Source organism: Neomonachus schauinslandi, chromosome 14 (genome assembly GCF_002201575.2).
Source record: "Neomonachus schauinslandi chromosome 14, ASM220157v2, whole genome shotgun sequence".
Taxonomy (NCBI): Eukaryota; Metazoa; Chordata; class Mammalia; order Carnivora; family Phocidae; genus Neomonachus; species Neomonachus schauinslandi.
In genome coordinates, this window is record NC_058416.1 from 22,293,579 (window position 1) to 22,301,716 (window position 8,138).

The following is an 8,138-nucleotide window of genomic DNA, read 5'->3' on the forward strand; positions in this document are numbered from 1 at the left end:
GGTATCCACTAACAAAAGAGTAAATGAATATATAACTAACAAGTTAGTAGAGTGAAAAAAATGGAATAGTTATAAAATGTTTAATTTTACAAAGGCATGAAAGGAGAGACAGGGGAATATTGAAATCACTGGGATCAATAGGAAAAAAAATGATAGATATAAAGCCAGGGATGTCAATAATTAAGCTCCAATGGATAAAATATTCTAATTAAAAGGTTAAGATACCAGACTGGTTAAACATTAAGGACACAGAAAGCTGGGAATGTTAAGGATGCAAAAAGACATACCATGCAAATCTCACCAAAATAGGCTGGTAGGACTATAATAACAGGGGCACTTTCAGATTTCTTTTTGAGGAGATCCTAGGAAAGTAAACCCATTCTACAGAAGAAAATCAAACTTCTTATCTTCTTGTGGGTTTAAATTGTTCTTATGTTTTGTGTAATTAGTGTTCTGTATTGAAAAACAAAATGAGACAAACAGAGATCCTGATACTTTCTTGCAGGAAGACTGGTGAGCTTTTCAAGCTGGGACAACAGCTCCAGAGCGCCTTTGGCTCCCAGCTTACAGGGCTAGCCCTTGACATTGACAGGAACCCAGAGGAAAAGTAGAGAATCAGAACCACCCACAGCATGACCATGGTACACACACACACACACACACACACACACACTTCTAGAGGTTTTTATAAACTTTTTATAAACTTCATTTCCAGAAGTCAAACATCCTGAGTCATTTCCTATGGCTTGGTTTATCTTTTAACCGAATACACCGACCTACCTCTCCTTCCTTCCTTCTCTTCCTTTTAAACCCTTCCTCTGCAATCAGCAAATTAATCTATCTCCTCAACCTCTTTCTCAACATGCCCCTCCACTTCATGGCCTTAACTGAACCCTAGCTGTTTATGGTCATGCCTGTGACCACGTATCGTAAATGATGACTCTGCAAATGGCACCACTGCCTCGCTCCTCTCTTCTTTTATAGAAGCGTGGGTCTGGCAGAACCCAGACCCTGGGTGTATGTCCTCTCTTGTGTACCTTCCATCAATCTCACCTGAGTAGCTAAACATTTCTGGAGAAAATCACACACACTGTCTGGCAACACTACTCTGCTGTGGCAGCCTAAGTTTTCCAGTCATTATGATAAAGTATTACGTCTTGTCCTTCCCCCCCATTAAACTTCCCCATATCTGCCTTCTCTCTCATAGCTCTCTCACACTTCAGTGAGAAAAAAGAAATCATGCAATGTGAATTTCTCCGTCTTCTCACAAGCAAAACTCAAATCTACCTGCAGGGACATCTCTCTTCTCCTCTCTTCCTGCTTCAATGCAGAAAATTATCCCTGCTTCTAAGACCATTCTCTCTCTACACAGTCTGGACCCATCTTTTCCCCTTAAGGACCTGGAGTGATTCTCCTCCTCTTTCCTGCATCATCAGGTTCTGACTCACTCATTAACCATTCTTATCAATATTTTAAAACACTCTGATTTTCTTAAAACAAGTATTTTGTTTTTACAGCGACCTTTATAGCTATGGTTACATTTCTCTGCTCCCCTCTCAAGAGCTGTCTACTTAATATCTTCTCCCAAATGTTCACCAGCTCTCCTACTCCAAGATCCTCTAATTAAGAGAATCAAAGTATTGTATTGTGAGATCTAATGAATGTGAATTTCCTACTCAAATTTTCAGAAATATTTGTGCATTTCACCATTCCTTCATTTGTGAAATAATTTCTTCCTTTGTTTTTTTTTTTTCTTTTTTGTAAGAGAGAGAGAGTACAGCAGCACAAGCTCAGCAGGGAGAGGGGCAGAAGGGGATAGAGGGAGAGGGAGAGAGAGAGAGAGAGAGAGAGAATCTTATGCAGGCTCCACGCTCAGCATGGAGTCCGACGCCAGGCTTGATCTCAAGACCCTGAGACCATGACCTGAGCTGAAATCAAGAGTCAGACACCTAACTAACTGAACCACCCAGATGCCCCCTTCCTTTGGTTTAAATACCACTATTCTCTCCTGCTTTTCATCCTATGTCATTGGCTATTCCTCCTTCCCTTAACTTTTTTTTTTTTGTTAAGATTTTATTTATTTATTTGACAGAGACAGAGACAGTGAGAGCAGGAACACAAGCAGGGGAGTGCGAGAGGGAGAAGCAGGCTTCCCACTGAGCAGGGAGCCCCATGTGGGACTCGATCCTAGGACTCTGGGATCATGACCTGAGCTGAAGGCAGCTGCTTAACGACTGAGCCACCCAGGCGCCCTCCTTCCCTTAACTTCTAATCACTAGTTTTCCCCAGGGCATGGTCTTAGGACACTTCTTTTCTCTGGGCATATCCTGTCTACTGTCAAATTTACATCCCTCTTAGACCAGTCCTCTGAGCCCCAGATAAATATCATCACCTAAATGTCCTAGAGGAACACAAAACATCCCATCCTCCATTAACCTATTCTTTCTCAGCCATCCCCAAACTAATATGCATCAACAATTTAAACCCAGACAACTGCTCAGGTAAAAATCCTGTATATTCTTGGGTTTCCCTTTTCCCTTAGTCCTACATGTAATGTTTCAGTCATTTCTGTCCAGTCTGCCTAAGTATCTGCAAATATTGAAATTAATAACATTATGTATTAATATCAATAATTATTTCATAAATATTAATAAAGCAATGTTATATCTATATCTATATATCTCCTGCCCATTCATTTCTCTGTCTTCATTGACACACTAGAGTCCTGGTCAACCCCTCTCACCAGCACTACTGAAACAGCCTTCTCGCTGGTCTCTGCTTGAGCTCATGCCACTATAATCCAGTCTCTGCAAGCATCTGGAGAAACACTTTAATTTCTATTTTGAAATAATTACAGATTTAAAGAGGTTGCAAGAATAGTACACAGAAATTGTGATGTACCCTTCATCCAATTCCCCCCAGTGGTTATATCTTGCATAACTATAGCAATTAGCAAAACCAGGAAATTAACAACTGGACAATGAGTGTATACCATGCTATGCCATTTGACCACACACACACAGATTCAAGTAACAACTACTTCAGGGGAGAAATCCACTGAAAGTTAAAATGATCACACCACTCCCTCTGCTTAAAGTCCTTTAACAATTTTTCATTTTATTTAAACAAAAATCCAAACTCTTTGCCCTGGCCTACGTGGTCTGCTCCCTGCCCACTTTTCCACATTAATGCCTCTGGGTCCCTCACGTTCTGTGTTCCTGCTTCACTATCCACTTTCCTTCATTTCCCCAACAGGATGACCTTGCCCTTAACTCATCCCCTTTGTGCATGTTCTTCTCTTCATCTGAAGTACTCTTTCCCTAGCTCGCATATTACAAACAGATCACCCTATCAAATATCTAAGCCGTTTCTTTGTCAGTACCTGGATTTCCCTTCATGGATCAGACCACAGTTTGCAGTTACACGTACATTTGTTTGCATATTGACATCTGTATTTCTCCTCCGCCAGACTATAAATTCCACTGGGAAGTAAAATATAGGTCACGATCATCTTCTATCCCTATTTCCTAGCATAGAGCCCTGAAATATAATATATAGCAGGTGCTGCAGCTAATGAATAACTGAATAAATAAGGAGGGATACAAAGAAAAGAGGAAAAGAAATTAGTAAAATAAGAAAAGGAAATTCGTGGTCTGAAAACATTCTGAGAGCCTTTAATGAAAGGCACTACGTAAGGTTGGAGAGGTGTTAAGTAGATCTAAAGTTGCTGGCCTCTGCAGTATGGCCCCCCTCCTGTGTGTATTTAATTCTAACTAATACTAATTGGGTTTAAATCTGCATCAAGGAGGAAATTTTTTGTAGTTGCATGCAACTCCTGAACATCAGGTCTGCAAGGCACAACTCCTTATTTCAACACAAACCCCTCTTTTTACTTTAGGAGACATGAAGAAGCATCAGTACTGGTCCGGGGATATAACCCTTGCCCTGTCTTTCAGAACGGGGTGTGGTGCCCTTTCTGTCCCTAGCACCCAATGTCAAATAGTTTCCTACTATATAAACCAAATATCAATGATGCCCAACTCCAATGTCTTAAAAATAGTTATGGTAGACATCAAAGGAAAAGAGGAAGATTAATAAAACAGAAGAACATTCATGGATTAAAAACTTTGGAGAATCTCTGATGAAAGACTAGGCAACTGAACGGAAAGAGCCCTTCACTGACAAGCAGGTGCTTGGTTTCCAGTCCAGGCTCTGTTCCCAGCTAGCTAAGACCAGCTACCTTATCTACCTTAGCTTCAGTTTTCTGGTCATTAAAGGAAAGGAAAAGACCCTTCTAGTTCATACAATGTATAAAGCTATTCTCCACCTAAACTTGTTATTCATAAGTTGTCATGTGAATGGGAAAACAAAAAGAGAAAGAAAAAAAATCACAGTTACTCTTGTCTGGTTACTGGTTTTTGAAGAGGTGATCTCTTTTACATGAAGAAAACTTCCTATTTTCTTTGTCGCTTCACTGTAGCATGAGAGATGCCATTTTTTTCCTTACCTTGTTAAGAGCTCCTATTATAGAAATTGCCAGATCTATTAGTAAATATTAATTACCACTTCTTGTGCTGCTTTTAGCCTCTAGTGGGGCAAAATTGCCATGATTTATGCTTTTCTAACAATGGTATTTTTACATTAGTAAGCAATTAAAGAGCCCAACAGCACTCCTGGGGACTTCAAAAAACTGTAGAAGGACTGCCATCATTTTAATTTATATCTACTCTAATTGTATTTACAGAAAACTTATAAAGGAGGAATACTGAGTCAAAATGTTTATGGTTCTCATAATAAATGTTTGTAAAAAGAGAAGCATTCATGCTCATGCTTCACATTGCCTGTAGGAGCATCATATAATGTTATAGAGAATGGGCTCAGACAGGTCACCTCAGGGTGATGATCAGTGTTGGGTCTTAAGACTTGTCAACCCAGGAAATTCAGATGGAAGAGATTTCACTGGAGGGTGAAGCTTCTATATCCTGTGTCCTCTAGCAGGGTGACAGGTAAGCCTGATTTTAACTTGAAGAGGGGAGTTGTGGGGAACTGCATTCCTTTACATTTAAAACAGCACGGAGACCTATTAACAAAAATATCCATTGTGAACGAGATAGCTAAAAAGGCAAGTTCTTCTGCAAGCAGTGAGTAGGATGAAGGCCAGGAATTACTGCTTCTCTTCTCCAAGACACAGACTATTGGAAATCAATCCTTCTAATTCAACAGAAAGATTTACTCCTCACATTTTTGAGGTTTCACCATCTAAGATTTCTTTCCATTTTTATGTGTTTAGTTTTATTTTGCCTTCTGCAATCTCTCTGTTCTCTATATTTACTATCAAAACCTTATTTATTATGCAGAAAAAAGGCTATATATAAGAATAATTGTAGAGAAATTATATTGGATTAGACTATGAATCCTTTAATTTAAATCTTTTTGAGCTACCCATATTTAACCAAAAGCTGACAGGAATCAAAACTCTACACTTTTCCTAGAGTCACAGAGCCTTCCCCCTGCGCAGCAGTACCAACATCATCTGAAGCTTGTGTGAATGCAGAATCCCTTCCTATCCCAGACTTCCTGGAGTGGAGTTGGCATTCTAACCAGAGGATTCATGGGCATGTTAATGTTTGAGAAACCCTGTAACAGAAGGTTAGCAGAGGATGATGGGAAGTCAGTGCTTCTGTCAGGACATTTTAAACATGATAACACAAGGTCCATAGCACTAAAAAAAAGATGAAGAAGAGGAAGATGAAGAAGAGGAAGAGAAAGAGGGAGGTGAGGGGTAGAAGGTGGAAGAAAGAGGGAAAGAAAGAGGAAGAGGGAGAAGAGGGGGACAAAGCATGGGGAGAGGAAGAATAGAAGAATAGAAGGAGGAGAGAGGTGGCAATGGCTTTTTCAAATTATGTCCAAAAAGTCCTCTTTTCTAAATTTGCCCTACAATGAACCAAATCTCTAATACCAAATTTACATTGTTGTCCTTTCCGCATTTGGGGCATGCAGAGAGCAGAAGGAACTTCTTTGACCTCAAGTTTCCTGCTTTGATAAAGCGTCTTACACATGCCTCCTGCCTAGAAACAATATGTGGCAGGTGGCTTAACCTTAACTGGAAACTTTGCATTTAAATAACCAAGTCTCAGTGTCTAGAAGGTGAGACTTTCACAGCATTTCAGAATGAGCTCAGAGGGTCCCACAGATTAAGCAGCAGTCAGTGTCTGTTTGATGCCATTTCACATGAAGATTTCTAGAGAAATGGTAGAGCAGGAGTCAAGTCTTGTTTCATTTATGCATTTTCCTCTCTCTTTTCTACGGTAGCTTGTTCGACACCAGTGCCGGTGTTAAACACGGGGAATATTCTCCTGCCTGCTCCCTCAGCAGGTACTCCCACATCAGACAATATTCTAATGGCTCACAAAAGCACATTAATACTACAGGGACCAAGACAACCCCACACTGACTTTGTTTCCATTTTCTTCTCAAGTACTGCTGCTTCAGGAAAGTTTGACGTTTGTATTTTTTAATTAAATTATATTTAACTGGCAATTTCTGGTTAAAATCTCTATTACTAATTACAGATAATTGTGGAGTATTGGAGTATCCGAGGAAATGAAGTTAACCAAAGAAGATCCTCACAAAATGAGGAATAATTCTACAGAAAGTGAGCTTGGTGGTGGACAAATGGGGAATAAACACAGAACAGCCTCTTCTTCTTCTTTCTTTTTAAAGTTTGTCTTTCTGTCCTCAAATCTATGAAGATACACTGCTAATCAAGAATTACAGAAATGTCTCGTTGGGATGAGGACAATGGGTCATATGTCCATGCAACCAAACCTTTGCCATTGTCTTTTTTTTCTCCTAGTTTTATTGAGATGTAATTGACATGCATCCTTATATAAGTTTAAGGCACACAGCATGATGGTCTGACTTACATATTTTGTGTTTTTTTTTTTTTAAAGATTTTATTTATTTATTTGACAGAGAGACAGAAGAGCACAAGCAGAGGGAGTGGCAGAGGGAGAGGGAGAAGCAGGCTCTGCACTGAGCAGGGAACCCGATGCGGGACTCTATCCCAGGACCCTGAGATCATGACCTGAGCCGAAGGCAGACGCTTAACCATCTGAGCCACCCAGGCGCCCACTGACTTACATATTTTGTGAAATGATTACCACAAGTTTAGTTAGCATCCGTCACCTCACACAGATACAATAAAAAGAGAAAGAAAAAGAAGTGTTTTTTTCCTTGTGGTGAGAACTTTTAGGATTTACACTCTTAATAACTTCCAAGTATATCATACAGCAGCAGCGTTAAGTATAGGCATCATGTTGTACATCACATCCCTAGTACTTATTTATATTGTAACTGGAAGTTTGTACCTTCTGACCACCTTCATTCAGTTTCCCCTTTCCCTATCCCCTACCTCCGGTAACAATAAATCTGATCTCTTTTTCTATCAGTTTGTTTGTTTAGATTTCCCATATAAGTGAGATCATACAGTATTTGTATTCCTCTGTCTCACTTATTTCACGTAGGATAATGCCCTTAATGTCCATCCATGTTGCCACAAATGGCAGGATTTCCTCATTTTTATGGCTGAAAGATATTCCATTGTGTTTGTGTGTATACTTTCTCCATTCATTTGTCAATGGACACTTAGGTTGCTTCCATATTTTGGCTATTGTAAATAATGCTGTTATGAACATGGGGGTAGCAGATATCTGTTTGAAATGTTTTCATTTCCTCTGGACATATTCCCAGAAGTGGGATTACTGGATCATATGGTAAATCTATTTTTAACTATTTGAGAATCCTCCATACTATTTTCCATAGTGACTACACCGTTTACAATCTACCAACAGTGCACAAAATTTCCCTATTCTCCACATCCTCACCAGTATTTGGTGTCTCTTAACTTTTTTACATCATCCCGTCCTCTTTAGTGATTAAGTGGCATTAGAAAAGATCTCAGGCTCCTAAAAACCTGAGTATCTTAAAGAGGACTCATATTCTGACCAGCCTTGTAATCAGAGTGAACGTTTATGCAATTGTCTAAGAGCTGCTACATGAGTGTTTTGATGTCTCCTTTAATGTTTCTTCTTCTAATTAAGTTAGTGCTTTTTATTATTTCAACATGTTTTTCATTA